Below are 16,816 nucleotides of genomic sequence, written 5' to 3'. Positions count from 1 at the left end.
ATTGGGTGTTCAGTCACAAGTGGTGACTTTTCAGCCCTATTATATATATGATTTGGTTATTACCATGAGGACATTATTTGCTTTCGCAATTCTGAGATTTTTGTGTAGGGAAAATTCTAAACCTACTTGTATTGTGTAATGGGGAAAAGGAACTTATATACTAACTTACTAACTAATACAGAGAGCGAATCGATTCAATTGAAGATTGCATCGATTTTTGTCGGAATTTGCTTATAATATTATGTGACATTACATCTAATGGTTCTATATTTGTGAGTCTGTGTAACTCATTTGTACTAAACCAGAGAGGACGCTTCAACACTTCGCACTCTTTCATTCTGCTACTAACGCAGCATCCAGTCGACGTCGTTCTATTGACCAAATGTCATCATAGACACACGGGGAGGCATGAGATAGGAACTTGTGAGGACTTAGTTATCTCACCATTTGACGACCAGTAGTGTTTATATACCAACAAACTAACAATTTCTGCAAATTAGTTGAATTTATCAGTCAGTTTTATGGGATTTGTTCCTGTTTGTAAGTGGAAATTTTTTTTCACAATCGATGGCCAGTTTGTGAAAAAGCAGTGGATTTGATAATAGTTGTGTTATCCTACGTCAACAGTTCGAACAAACCCATAGGACTGTCCATTGTCGTTTTTGTAAACCCCTTTATTCACACTCTAGCTATAATATTTAGATACTACACCTTAAAAATTGCGATAACTTCGATTTTTTTTTTCAAAATATTGAACATGTAATATTCGAAGCTTTGTAATTCATTGAAATATACTCATTCGTATAACTCCTAGCTCAATTTAAAAATATGGGCTTCTTTTTCCGAGTTGGAAGTTATACAACCCTGTAACATTATGTGTACCTCCTTATTTCTTCCTCCTTTCAGATTAAATGCAAAGTGATTTACGAACTCACTGTTAGCTTCGCATTAACAACTTCAATATGAACGCCACGAGAAGTTTTGTTCAATTGCGCTAATAATAATAATATGCGGCCTTTGTTTTAGGCGCTGTATGTGTGATAAAAGTTTGCTTTGTGTTTTTTTTTATGTTAAACCAAAACAAAATCAAAATCGAAGTAATGTTAAGAGAAACAATTACGTCTTCTAGGTAACCATTATAAAACATAAATCTGTGCACAAGGCTGCCATCAGTTGATGGTAACGTGAAATGGTTATTTGCGTGATTTGTTGTTTTCCATTCATTTAATGGGGGCTTCTTATGCAATAACCTGCTGCGTATGAATGTACTTTTGGAAATGTGCTGACGCTTTTTGCAGCGGTCGGTATTTATGCAAGCAGTCTACACGAACCTCGAGTAGAATAAGTACCGAGTAAAACACGACAGTGTCACGACACTCAAGCAGACACACGAAAAGCTCGCAAGCCACAGTCCAATTGTTCGTTACTTTCCGGAGCACGTTTTTCCATCGTGCGCTTGGAAATGGGTTGCTTATTGTTTACGTTTTTCGCCGGTTCTGATGTGTTTCTTTAATGCACTTGAGTTACCAGACAGGATGTGCGCAGACGCTGGAAAGCGAATAAAGTTTCAAAGCGGGCTTCCGCAAACACGCGGCTTCTGGTTGTTCCGTTGCAAATCTCGGTAGGCAGTTGTTCGGTGCAGGTAGTCGTGTTTGGAAGCAAAACTAATCAAATTGCTAATATTTAAGGATACGGTTGGTTTTTTCCTCATTATCAGTGAAAACTGGTGAGGCGATCGGTACATGAAGGAAAAATAGTTTCTCAGTTTCTAGTGGTCAGTTTTTGTGCCGAAATGTATAAATGTAACGTGAATCAGCTGTGTTTACGGTCAGCGGCTTTTCCTGATTCACTGATATTTCAAACAATATCTGGTTTAAACAAACAGGGAAACTGGTAATGATTTCCTTGTTGTAAGTGTTTTGAGTTTTAGCGATCGGAAGTGTTCAAAGAATAATGTGTAGGGATTCAATAGCCGTGCAATGTGATTCAAAATGCTGGACTGTTTTCATTTTCATGCCAAGCAGTCAACATACTCGAGAATCGTGTTTAGTAATTGTACATTGAGAAGAATATGCCGTTTCAACTGACATGATGTAGATATATTTGCAGGATTTTTTTTTTCATTTTTCACTCACTTTGTGCTATCTCGATATTATGAGCTACACATAATTACCATATCGATATTGAGTTCTGCAACAGTACCGGTTATCTGGTTTGTGATTTTTTTTGCTGTGCTTTTCAGGTCTGGTGAATGTGGTGCAAATATAATCACATATATAATGTGAATGAATTTATTTATATGAGAAAAAACTTCTAAGAAATAGAAGTCCTTGAATTGGAACGCTAGTTTACTATTTTCTATCTCCATCGGAGTTCTAGGCAATTTAAAAATCATCTAATTGCCATCTTTCCACCTTATATTTTTTAATCGTGTAGCTTTCAACAGACGCTCTCGGATAGCTAAGTGCAGACTGACTTTTCCATCAATCATTCGAAATGCATTTACATGTTGAAGTTGAATTGAACAGCATATTTCGATAAAAGACCTAATTTATAGTACAATATTCAAGTCAAAATTTATAGATAAATATTCATGCCATGAACGTTCATATTTTAGTAATTTAATTTTAGTTTATATTGTTTATGTATACCCGACTTTAACCTAATTGTGGTCGTCCGCCGGTTAGTGCTGGATACATCTTTTCGCACCAATCGCTTAGGTGCGAAAACTGCGTTATAGACGCTTTCAAATCCTGAAAGGCATATTCACAGTAAATAGAAACGATTTTCAACCACTGGAAAATTGACTATCAAAACGTATCAAATCGAAGTTTGATACAAATGTCGAGCGATTTTCAATAACTCATATTCAAATGAAAAATCGTCCTGTACCGTAGATAAAAATTGAATTTTATAAGGACTAACTTTCGGTTTCGGATTTACGAGTTGTTGACAGTGGTTGGCTGAAAATGTCCATTCGTTTCAGCCTTTTACCATCATGATAAGTGTTCCTTTTTTTCCTAGAGATTTCTTTTTTTCTTAAAGAGAACTTCTTTTGTCAACCTTCTTAAAAAACTCAACCTTTATTTACAAATATTACGAGTACGTACAATAGTGTCACGCGATTTTTAAGTTAATTTATCTTAGAAATACATTCCTTATCTCGTACCAGGAATTTCTGGTCTGGTGGACGGTCTTCTCGTTCTTCTGTAAATAGGATTAAACACTACAAATGATTAAGATCCTGAAACATAAGAAATATTAGAAACTCCTCAAACTCTCAAGCCAACAATATTGAATTTTGTTTATTTTTACAAATTATCGGACTGTGGCCCGGCTTATTTATTTTATTTATCTTTCCTGTTATCGGATAGGCTGATTTTAATTGTCCCTACGTAACAATAAGTGACCAATCAAAACTCCATCGATCATATTGGTGTCTGAAATTCAGCTTACGTCGATTTATCAGATGAAAAGTATTTTATTTTCATCGGCTGTCATTGAATTTTATCGGAATCCAAATTATAGGACGTAATTCTGCTGGAAACTTTAAATCGTTTTAATTTGTAGGTGTGCCCTGCTTTTCAACTGATGTGTCGCTAACTTCGTTCGTGATAGGGAAAGCGTTTTAGTCTGAATAGCGCCATAATTTATAGCAGGTGACATATGACACTTCTCGCTGTTATTTAAAAATTTCATTCGTAAGTAACTGAATGTCCCGGGTTGGCGGTTCAATGCATAGGACGATGGTCTTACAAGCCAGTTGTCGTATGCCAAGACTTTGCTAAGTAACTGAAAACACATGTTTTGCCTTTCTTAAACAGCAAGTTATGCAATCAAGTTCAACCTTGATTTTTGAACCGAGGACCGGAGGGTCGAGAGTCATATATGTAGTGTGCGTGCGTAATATTGTCACTCAATTTTCTCGGAGTTGACTGAACAATTTTTCACAAATTTAGGTTCAAATGAAGGTGTTTTTGCTCCATAGAAAGTTCCAGAGTTTCATTTGGATCCGTCTTTCGGTTCCGGAATTACAGGTTGATATGCACCAAAGAAGTGAAAACAATGTCACTAAATTTTCTCAGTGACGTCTGAACCAATTTTCCCAAACTTAGATTCAAACGAAATGCCTTGGCGTGCAATACGAAGTTCCTGAATATCGGATCTGTTTTCCAGTTTAAAAAAAATAAAAATATTGTTACTCTATTTTCTCGGAGATTGTTGAACCAATTGTCATAATATCAGATTCAAATGGAGGGTATTTTAATTCCATACTCCATATTTCATTTTAGACGTTCTTCATCATACATACGTTACAAGCTCGTCGGTAAGTTGATTCTATCTACACCGGCTTTTTCGCTGCTTTCGACAAGATCAACCATAAAATTTTAATTTCCGAACCAGAAAGACTCGGATTTACTATTTTTTTGGTTACACGCGTACTTGACCGGCCGTGAAATGATAGTGAAGGTTGGAGACTGCATTGCACCTTTCATCACAAGCTCTGGTGTCCCTCAGGGAGGTTATCACGGACCGTTCCTCTTCTTAATTTATATAAACGATTTAAATTTCTCGATATAATGCATGAAGCTATCTTTTGCGGATTATTTTAGGCTGTTCAACATCATTGAAAACACTGACTACTACAAAGTTTTGCAAATACCATTGGATAATCTTTCAAACTGGTGTGAAGTCAACAAAATGATACTAAACTCTTCGAAGTGGTCCGTTAAATCATTCAGCCGCAAACGATCGATCGTGAACTTCGATTATAATATCTCAAGTACAGTTTTAGATCGAGGATCGTCATTCATGGATCTAGAAGTTTTATTATTAAATTGACTTTCAAGGAGCACAGAGAATTCATTACATATTTACTGTCTGATAGCACTGTGGCTTATTACGCTCGACTCTAGAGCACATATGTACCGTTTGGTCACCATTTTACCTTCGGAACATTCAACGCCTAGAAGCAATTCAACGCAAATTCGTTCGTTTTGAACTTCGTCGTCTTCCGTGGAGAGACCCATTAAACCTTCCGCTATGAGGATCGTTGAAGGTTGATTGGTCTAGATTTGCTCTATGTTCGATGTAACGTATTGTCGGTTCCGGGAAATAGTGCCCAAATATTGCTAACCAAACTAATTTTGTTTTCTGAATGACCTAACCGATTTTCTCAAGTTTACATTCAAACGAACGGTATTACTGCTTCGGACGGGATCCAACTTGCGGTTCCAGAATCACAAGGGCTTGTTTCAATTTAACGGTCATACTAGATACTTCATCATATCCAAACTTACTTTGTTTTCTTTCAAGAGTCAATGGAAAACATTCTGAAGAATACTATAGTATTATATGTATATGAGAATATGCGCGACATGAGAAAGACGTTCACAAACCAGTAGATGGATTAATACCCATTCAAATCGACATGTAGATTTTTTTCAAGCATACTAGCTTGAAACAAACTTGACTGAGCTGTATGTTGTCAAAACCTGATTCTTTAATTTGCTAATACGTATTCCTAAATAGCAAACTAGAATGTGGTCCATATCAGAATTTTCGAAAAATTACAACGATTGACCAGTTTTTGATAATTGATGGCTAATCAAAGTTGGACTCATGTTTTCTCAATAATTGGTTACTCTTCAAATTTATTGTCTTACGTGCATAAAGGCGAACAGATCTAGTTTATGTGAGGCTTAATCCTTCACCGTATGGTTTTAAAATTAATAAATTATCAAGCTAGTAAATAATCACGCATCATGCTAGTTTATTCTAGTTCGGATGTTTCACCCACGAATACTTCAGTGTGAAATTATTAATGGCTTGAAATTTCTCTTAGCACCAAATATTTTTCAAGGAAAGCATCAATAGATGGCAATTATGCAAAAATATCACAATTATTGTCCTGTAGCCTAGTGATTTCTTATTGGTGCTGCATTTAAAATTTGAGGACAGTTAAGTAACCTTGTTAAGTCGATTTTATTTCTCTCCTCTCCGTTCCTTTTTCCGAACCCTATCAGGAAATTAGATCGGATAAAATGGCGGGCGCATCAAAACTGACTGTTTTTCACAAAAAAATATAAGACAGACAGACAATTTTCAAAAAAAAAGAAAAGAATTTTTTCTGTGAATTGCTAGAAAATACTCTTAGAAATGATATAGAATGCGCGACCGAGAAGTTGCTAGAAAAAGTGGAAAAGATGTGCGTTCAGGAACAATTGAACGGCTGAAAGCAAAAATCGGATAAGCGCAACTTAGTTTGGAAAACCCGTTTAAGTATTTCTGAATGCAAGAATCGGATAAAAACATTGAGAGCAAAAACCGGACATGCAATGCAAGAATCGTTTAAAAACATCTTTTCTGCAAGAACCGGACAAACTAACTTTGAATGCAAAAACCGGACAAAAACTTAACCGGTTCTTCCAAAACAAATATATTTATCCGGTTTTTGCATTCAAAGTTTTTACCGACTGTCGCTGTGGGAACGCAGCTTAGATCAAGTTGCCCTTAACAAACAAGCAAACCATGCTTCGTCCACAGCGACAGTCGGTGAAAACTTTGAATGCAAAAACCGGATAAATACATTTGTTTTGGAAGAACCGGTTAAGTTTTTATCCGATTTTTGCATTCAAAAATACTTAGACGGGTTTTCTAAACTAAGTTGCACTTATCCGATTTTTGCTTTCAGCCGTTCAATTAGTCACGAATAAAAACTGATCGGCTTTTCCACGAAACCGTGTTTTTTCAACTGGGTGTTACTCGTATTACAAAACTATTGCATGTATCAACATGAACCAAACGACATTTTACTGGTTAGATGTCAATTTATGATCCGAACTACAACCAAACATATCCATTGTTAAATAAAAAGTTATTAACAATTAAAGGTGCAAAAAAAGATCAAAAATCGAAAAATGGTCGTCATTTTGTTTTTTCTCGGTGGAAATTTTTCATTTGCTGTTTTGCTTTTTGCGTTCCGATGATTCGTTTCCAAGAAATGATGACACACACCAACAATTCGAATGAGCTGTTTTCAGAGCTGCCATATTGAAAAAACCTGTTTTAATCCACCTAGTGGTGTAATCATGCCTTTCTCATATCAATCATACTATCATATATAATACTGTGGTATTCTTCAAAATAATTTTCTTCGATTCTTAAAAGAATAACCGAAATCGGTTTGTTTGACCGTATTCTTATAAAAAACTTTCAATTGGAAAAGATTTGCGGTCGATTTAGAAAATTTTTTAGGCTTTTTCCCCATTTTCAGTGATGGTATACAATTTTTAACCCACTTTACCCTATATTTCCGGATCCGCATGAAATTCAGGAATAACGTATAGGACTACAGGACCTTTCATTTGATCCTAAGTTTGTGAAAATCGGTAGCGCCATCTATGAGAAAAGTTACAATATATATTTTCTTTTTTTTGCGCATTTTACCCTATAACTCCCGAACCGGAAGTCGGATCTAAATAAAATTCAGGAATTTTGTATGGGACCACAAGACCTTTCATTCGAATCTAAGTTTACGTACATACATACGCACAAACACACACATACACACACACATACACACACACACATACATACACACACAGATATTTTGCGTACTCGACGAACTGAGTCGAATGGTATATGACACTCGGCCCTCCGGGCCTCGGTTAAAAAGTCGGTTTCCACAGTGATTGCATAACCTTTCTATATGAGAAAGGCAAAAGTACAACTCGAGCGGTAAACTCAATGAATCATTCTGAAACGTTCACAGAATGTTCTCAAAAAACTTTCAAAGACATTGGCAGGTGAGTTTCTCGATATTCATCACTGTTTCAAAGAAAATTCGATTTGAATCCGTAAAGTATTCTAAAACTACCGTCGTAAACGTACTGTTCTCAGCCCTCAACTCTGTTTTTCCTCATAGTAACGTTTTAATTTGAAACTAATGCACCGTATGCATTGAGCTAAGATAACAATTTTCACTCAAGCCAATTATTAAAATATTTGAGATGAAAAGTTGAGCAGAGATCAATGTACAATGTTTTTGATGATTTCGTTGGCGATTTGTGATCCATCTAGCGCAACACATTTTATGCTTAACGAACTTTTGTCTGACATCGAATACTTTCTGCAGAATGTGGTTGTGAAGGTAGTTTATACTGATTTGAGTACTAAACTCTTTCGTTGGAAAAAATATACGATATGAACAGCAGTTCCATTACCAGTAGGTCACGAACCTCGCCGTTCCGAGTAACCGATTGGCGCCAATTACATGAGCGACTCAATTGTCCAGCTGTTTCAGTCAACCGATGGTATTTCATCGGAACACCATGCATATTTCAATATACTTCACATGGAATGTTGGTTCCATCAAGGATTTGAATTTCAATGGAATTGTGAAAATAATGTTTTTGCAACTCCACAAATGGATCATTGGAAATAACATGAATGTAGCTTTTTAGGTATTGCTTTCTGTTTACGTGTTTACGAGATATCGCACGTGTATTTAGATTACCTACCGTTTGTTAAATTATAACTATAATATTAAGATTGGGTTTGCTCGTAGCTTTCAAAATTTATCTGTTTGGTTCTGTTCTTTAGTACTTTCATTCTATCTCCCTTTGCACCCAGTGACAAATTTCCGAAGATTAAGATTTTTTTTTAAAAATGTATATATATACGTACTTCTAGCTAAAATGAAAATTATGAAGCCGTAGAATTAACATGATGTAACCTTAAAATATATCTTGAAAAATTAAAATTGAATGAAAATAGATTTTTTATTACGGATAACAGTTTTTAAAGTAGTCTAATATTAATTCTGGAGTAATTCTGTAGATTGTTAGTCGAATCGTGGTCAAGCGAACGACAAGTTACACTGAAGGGTCAACTTTAATTCCGTGTGTCATTTTGAGCCTCCAATTCGTAAACGATTTACCTGAACTACTACAAAAGAGACAACACTGGACGTTTCTTCCTATAGACATAGAACTGATACACTGAAGAAGGATGCAAATACGAGGGTTGTTACTTATGTATTTAGCCTAAAAATGAAAATGGTATTATTTTGGATATATTTAATGGAAATGGTTTTATTATTTTTCAAAATATTCCCCTATATGATCAATACACTTTCGCGGGTTTGGAACGCTTCAACTGCTTCTTCAGGAGTATTGAATCGTTCTCCACGCAGTCTATTTTTCACGGAAGGGAACAAATAGAAGTCATTAGCTGCCAAATCAGGACTAAACGACGGATGGCCCATCAATTCGAGGTTTTGGGTACTCAAATATTCGGTTGTTTGAGCCGATGTGTGAGAGCTTGCATCATCGTGATGAATAATGATTTTGCGTCCTGCGTATGTTTTCCTTATTTTACGAAAAACTTATGTATCTAAAGTATCGGTAGCGATATGTTCGTTCATATCGAAAAAACAAGACCCCATTTTCTTTGAAGTGCTTTGAGCGCGAACAATTTTTGTTGGATTTGGTTCATCTTGGAACACCCATCCAGTCGACTGCTGTTTAATTTCGGCCTCACATGAGTAAATCGGATCAGGGTCATTTCGCCGAAAGCCATTGCGCCGAATGTCCTTTCGCCGAAGCCATTTCGCCGAATGACATTTCGCCGAATGAGCCACTTCGCTGAATGGGCCATTTCGCCGAATGCCATTTCGCCGAAAGCCATTTCGCCGAAAGCCATTTCGCCGAAAGCCATTTCGCCGAAAGGGTCATTTCGCCGAATCCTGAAATCGTCCTAAAATCATAATTAGAATTGATTTAAAATTAAGACAAATGAAAGATGATAGCGTTAACACCCGTTTTGTTGACCTATAATTGTACTTCTTGAATAAAGATTGATTCTTGTACTCTTCAATAAAGATTGATTCATGAACCTCAGAACGGAGTTCCCAAGAAAACTTGTTGACTATTAGCTACCATGCATCAAAGCAATTGCATAGGTGTATCTACATTTGCCTGATAGATACACCTATGCAATTGCTTTGATGCTTAGTATTTGGTATTTTACGTTTATTAAGTGAAAATGATAAAATATCTAATGCGGATACGCCACATCGTATTGGTTCATTTGCTGCCCGACCTCGCTACCGCTCCTAACTAAAGCAAAGAAACTTAGTTTTGAGTAGACCGGGAAAACGAGGCGGTTACAAGTTTGTATGCAAGAGGCCGCCGCTTCCGACGGCGGGTCGGCGGCCGACTCAGCTGGCGCCCATCTTGGCTTCGGTTATGTGGCTGCGCCACGTCAGTTATACAGGAGACATGTCCGTTTCGGCGAAATGTCCCTTTCGGCGAAATGACCCTTTCGGCGAAAAGACTTCGTACGAAATGACCTATTCGGCGAAACGACTTTCGACGAAATGGCATTCGGCGAAACGACTTTCGGCGAAATAGCTTTCGGCGAAATGACGCGCTTCAAGTAAATCCATGTTTCGTCACCTGTGTGGATGTTAAAAAAAAAATTGAAGCACAACGATTGAATTTTTTCAGCATTTCTTTGCGAGTCTTTTTTGAGCGATTGTAAAATTATGTGGTATCCAACGCGAACAATTTTTTTCACGATGTGCATGCAAAATTACATATAAGCTTTCCACACTAATGTCCAAGGCTGCCTTCGTTTCACGGCACGTCGCATGGCGATCTTCTATTATCAGATTTTTCACAGCATCGATGTTTCCTTGCAAAACCTTGATACCTTATTTAATTCATCGGCAAGCGAACTACGACCACGATTGAATTCGTTATACCGATTTTTTATAGTCGCAAAAGATGGTGCTACACTTCCAAAAGTCAATCTAAGTTGATTGAAACACTTTTGTCTTGATAATCCACAACAAAAATCATAATAAATCGACGAAAATGTTCACGATTCAATTCCATTTTTATGCTGAGGCTAAATTTTCAACTCACTGTAAACAAAAAATAGCGCCTAAATGACAGAATGTTTTGAAGATAGTTAAAATTGTCAAACTTTATGATTCACGTGGTTTTCAATGTGAGACTTGTATTTGAACCAATTAGTTATATGATAGTTGAATATATAATCAATAATATTAATATAATATAACAGTAATCAGTTCATTGCAAATGGGACTTTGATCTGTTAGAACCATATCAATTGTTTCCTGTGCAAGAGAAACGCGTCGGATTATTGGAATAAAAAAAACTGAAAAATAATCAACAGCAGTTGATTATGCAGCATTTTCCATTCCGGTTATTTATCCACTGAAATTGAGTTACATTTAGGTACCCTATTATGAAAAATTGTGTTTAGTTTTTTGCAAAAGGGTTTTTAAGATATTCATTTGTTCACCAGCACATTGAAATCACAAATATGCTCCACAATAAAATTGATCCCATGAATGGTTTCAAATTCGATTCCCAAGCTTTCGATAATTTTAGCGTTAAAAGAAGTGAAAATTCGATGATTTGCCGTTGGACAAAAATGGCGATATTATTGGCAAATTGCCTGAAATTGAGTTAAATTTAGGTACCCTAATTTTGAAATGCTTCAAAAAGTTAGGAAGTCAAATTTCATTTCATGACGATCATTTGAAAAAGCTGTTCCTGTAGGTAGATCATTTTATTTTGCGTTGTTTTGACTAAATCAACTTCGTTAGAATAAGCGAATAGTATTGAAGGATTAGTGTTAGGTAGTCTGTCTGCCACGCTAGCGTAACTGTCACCAGAAGAAAAACATGACGGAACAGATTTACCTGTTAATAAATCAATGTTAATAAATGTTCATTAGTTATTTACATTCGAAAAAAAACTGCATTAGATGACTAAGGCATGGCATTCGAATAGTTTTGTTGATTTTCAGATATATTCTTTAAATTTAAGGTTGAATTAACTCGTTGTTGTCTAAGCGTTGTCGAGCGTCTAAATTTTTCTCCATGGCAGGACATTTTAAATAATAGAATTTATGATTTCCATAACAATTAGATCACGAATTCTCATTCTTTCCAATGCGAATTACCACAACTCAAACACCATATGTCCACACAGAAAGAAAAGATGAAACCTACACGACATGTGAACCGATAGTACTTTGAAATAGACATCAGTTGAAACGAAAATCTTATTTGAAACCATGGTTGATGTAAAATTACATTAAGATTCATTTAGTTTTTCATTGAACAAGACTGTATATTTACAAACCACTTATTTTTGTAATGTAACTTTCTACTAAATTGCCTGCTCCGAATATGTGCATATAACTATTGATAATTTTTGGTATCATAGCCGAAGCCTTGGCAACGACGATATTGTGTTAAGTTTGCAATACCATTATGTCGTTTATAATGTTCTCAACGAACTTTGACGTGGAACATGAAACGTACTTACTTACCTTATCTAACAGCTATAGGCCTGGGGTGTCCTTTGCTGTATCAAGCATACGTCTCCACATAACTTGGTCCATGGCTGCTCGTCGCCAGCCACTCGAGGCACGGATGCTTCTGAGATCACCCTCCACTTGATCGATCCACCTTGCTCGCTGCGTACCAGTCGGATTAGATTCAAGAACCATTTTCACTGGGCTGTCGGCCGATATCCTTATGACATGCCCAGCCCATCGTACACGTCCGATTTTAGCTGTCCGTACGATAGGTGGTTCTCCTAGCAGCTGTTGCAATTCGTGATTCATACGCCGTCTCCACGCTCCGTCTTCCATCTGCACTCCGCCATAGATGGTCCTCAGTACTTTTCTTTCGAAAACATTGAGGGCGCGTTGGTCCTCTGCCAACATAGTCCAGGTCTCGTGGCCATAGAGAACAACCGGTCTAATTAGCGTTTTGTAGATGGTCAAATTCGATCGGAGGGTTTTTCTGAGTCCAAAGTACGCACGATTCCCTGCCAGAATACGTCTATGAATTTCTCTGCTGGTGTCATTATTGGCGGTCACCAGTGAGCCCAAATACACGAACTCGTCAACCACCTCGATATCGTCACCGTCTATCAATATTCGTGGTGGGATGCGTAGTATTTCTTCTCTAGAGCCTCTTCCTCTCATGTATTTTGTTTTCGACGCATTTATGACCAGTCCGATTCGCCTAGCTTCAGCTTTCAGTCCGATGTAGGTTTCCGTCATCTTCTCAAGGTTACGTGTCACAATATCAATATCTTCAGCGAAGCCAAAAAGTTGTACGGACTCTCGTAAGATCGTGCCACTCGTGTCGATCCTCGCTCTTCGAATCACACCTTCCAGGGCAATATTGAACAAGATACAAGAAAGTCCATCACCTTGACGTAGCCCTCTCCGAGATTCGAAGGGACTCGAAAGCGTCCCAGATACTCGGACGTAGCACATCACTCTATCAATCGTTGTTTTGACCAATCGCATCAGTTTATCCGGGAAACCGTATTCGTGCATTATCTGCCATAGCTGTTCTCGATCGATTGTGTCGTATGCCGCTTTGAAGTCAATGAATAGGTGATGCGTGGGTACGTTATATTCACGACACTTCTGGAGTACTTGTCTTATCGCGAATATGTGATCCGTAGTGGCGCGAGCTCCAGTAAATCCCGCTTGGTACGGCCCTACGAATTCCTTAGCTATTGGTTATAGACGACGGCAAAGGATTTGGGAGAGTACCTTGTAGGCGGCGTTCAGCAATGTGATTGCGCGGTAATTGCAACAGTCTAGCTTATCGCCCTTTTTGTAGATGGGACATACCACTCCATCCATCCATTCCTGCGTTAGAATCTTCTCCTCCCAAATTCTAGAAATCATCCAGTGCAGCGCTCTAGCCAGTGCCTCTCCTCCATGTTTGAGCAGCTCGCCTGGCAACTGGTCATTGCCCGCGGCTTTGTTGTTCCTAAGCTTGCCGATCTCCTCAATTATCTCCGACAGATCAGGGGCTGAGAATCTGTCGTCGGCTGAGCGTACTTTTTCTAATGTTTTCAAATTGTTCACTTCACATCGATTGAAATGATTAGCTAAAGTCCTGGGTGATCTCAGAGCGTGGCTCGGAAATACCATTCACTCTTTTTTCATAAGTATTACTTGAGAAACAAAAGTAGTTCCTGTAGTTCATTTTCAATTTTTTCAGAACATCGGTCATATGATTAGCCTTTCAAGACAGCCTTGAATGGATCTATTGGATTTTATGTCATATGAATAAAATAAAGTTTTTCAGACAAATACCGATGACGTTTGTGATCTTGCAATCCATCATCCAAAACTTGACATTCTACTTTTCGTCCGATTTGAAATGAAACATTCACTTCCGGAAGGAATGTAGAAAGTTCAGTACGGAATGCTTGGAAGTCGAAGATCATCACCGTCACAGGAGGCATAGATTGTTGTTTCTTCCCAGAACAATAAGCGTCAATTTTGAGGATTTTAGAAGAATTTCTTTCTACGTCGCTACAATCAGATTCAGGAAGAATATCGAATATATTGTTGAACGACATAGAATTGACGGAAGGGGAATACGTCCGTTGTCTTCAATTTTTACAATCAGATTCTGTAACATCTTCAATGTTTTTAAAGGGATTTGGAATACCGGAAAGAGAGTATTTCCGTAGTGTTTATTCTTAACCTTAGGCTTGGTGCCTTGGTTGAGCATGTTTGGAGAATAGAAATTAGCTAGGCTAAATACGTTTTGGAAATACACCTAGTTTGCATAAGTCTTGATAAAGACTTATTTTAGTCTTAAAAAAACCTGATTATCTCGAAAAATATTTCCTTGGATAGTCAACAGATCAAATTTTTTTAGCTAGCTTAATAATTTTTTAGTCGTGAAAAAGACTGATAAGCTCAGAATATCTCACTTTGAATAACCTAAAATAAGGCTGACAATTATTAGTGTTCAAAAGACTGTTAGTGATTTAGACATCAATAGTTTAAAATGACGTCCAATGTCTACTCAATTTCACATAATTTTGGCTAAACACGTATCCGAAGTGCGCTTGCGTTCGATTTTTGATCCGAAGTAAGCATGTATAGCATCCCCCAAGTAGCAATTAGAACTTGTTAAAATTGGCATGTTTCACAATTACTACAGAACGGTTATTTTTGTTAAAATCATTCATATTACTGCTTGTGAAACTAACTGAAAAACCTGAACGGATTATGTTCCAGATCGGTTTTATTAACTGCCTGTACAATATGTTCGCTTGAACAGTTTCATATCCAGCTTCTCTTAACAAATATTTCTGTTGTGAAACATATCAAACAAGAAACTTGTTGCACATCATACAAGCAAAGTGCGCTTTTCTAATCACACAATCGATGCGGGAATAGTTAAGAAATACAATTCTAGACCAATGTTTGCTACTTGGACAGCTACTCGATTGAGAATAAACAAGACGGTTAGATATTATTGGTTGTGATCACCATGAAATTTCGGAACCAGAAATCGAGTCGTGATATCATTTTATAGCAGTCGAAGGGATAACGAGGCCTTTAATCCTTAAATTCAGATCTTAATTTTGCTGAAATATTGTAACATTTTGTTCCCAGAAATTCAAGTGTTTGTGTTTTGTTTTGATTATAGAGGTTTTAACATTGTGGTCATTCACCTCTTCGGGCTAGAAAAGTTTTCTGACCCTATGTCGAACCCAGGTGGGCAGCGTGAAAGGCATCGACTTACCCATCACGCTATACCCGTTCCCCAGAAATTTATCTTTAAAAATTTAAGTGGCTCAATCTCATCCTATATTCTATTTGAGCATTTACAACTTTTCGTCGGATTGCATTTTTTCGGTTTTCAGTTATGTGATTGAAATACAATTTCGATTGGAAAAAAATAATCTAGTTTACTGATTCTAATGGGGATTACATTTTCCAGTACTTCGCGATTCCCATAAAACCACTTCTGTGTAAAATGAAGGATATACGGTTTCAAACCTTGCTGAAAAATTTGGTCAGTTTTTCGAAACGTTCCCACCCTTAGATAGTCTGAAATAACAGGGACTACTTTTATATTAAACGCACATTGATGGTTTTTTACACGAACCCATAATTGAAATCCATTTAAATCATCAATGTCTGCTGCACGTGGTTCACCCGGTGCTGTATAAATAAATAATCAATTTACAAATTTTCCGGCAATAAAATCCAATCGATTCACGCAGCAATGGGTGCGAAGAGATGGATTAGAATATGTGCGCGGGTTTGAGTCGACTAGAAACATGAAGTGCCGAAAGCTCTTATGGGTTGAAGTTCGACATGCAGCTTGTAGCCCGATGCATAGTTTGCCAGTCAGAGGTTAGCTGTAACATTTGGAGTGCATGGAAATGTATAAATTGAAAATTAACTGCATGCTCGGGACGCGCTTCTGTTTCCAGTTTGGCATTCAGGACAACAGGCTAGATGGAAATTATTGATGCAAGTGTAGGTTTGGCTGAATGTGCTCTTCCACTCAGTTGTAGTAAATGGGAAGGCATTGAATTTGAGAAACATTGGAAGAAAACGCCGCAAGGATTCCAGCCAGTGGGTGTGTTGTCAATCATATAAAATTTATAAACGCTTAACCGGAAGCGTGGAAAGTTGGAAACATGTTCCAATATCGACAGCAGTGGAACATGATTAGGGACGTAATAACAGGTTCCTGCACGAATGGCTCGTATATTTTTTAACCAATCTTTGACTCGTACTATAGTATTACTGTGCTGTTGTTTCTATTTCAGAAGCATTGATTTTTGTTTATTTGCTTTTTCAATTCTGTATGCGGCTTGGAATTTTGGAATTGATTGTATGTCATTTGTCGATATAATTTATAGGATTATTTTCAAATAAACCGTATGGTAAATCTACTTAAATAAATTATAGTTTTTTTTGCTGTAAT

General features: G+C 37.1%; 1 protein-coding gene across 5 annotated transcripts in view; it reads left to right on the top strand.

Moving 5' to 3' along the window:
- Positions 1-1,620: 1,620 nt before the first annotated feature.
- Positions 1,621-16,816, top strand: part of LOC131433102 (lachesin-like) — a 97,299-nt gene continuing 82,103 nt past the window's right edge. The window contains exon 1 of one of the 5 annotated variants that reach the window (XM_058599919.1): positions 1,621-1,726. The gene's annotated coding sequence lies outside the window, so the exon portion shown is untranslated. Of the gene's footprint in view, positions 1,911-16,816 lie in introns of all 5 variants that reach the window. The other 4 variants (XM_058599918.1, XM_058599916.1, XM_058599914.1 and 1 more) reach the window with 4 other exon arrangements.

This window comes from Malaya genurostris, chromosome 2, assembly GCF_030247185.1.
Source record: "Malaya genurostris strain Urasoe2022 chromosome 2, Malgen_1.1, whole genome shotgun sequence".
In the NCBI taxonomy this organism is placed as follows: Eukaryota; Metazoa; Arthropoda; class Insecta; order Diptera; family Culicidae; genus Malaya; species Malaya genurostris.
This window is presented reverse-complemented; position numbering and strand designations above follow the sequence as displayed.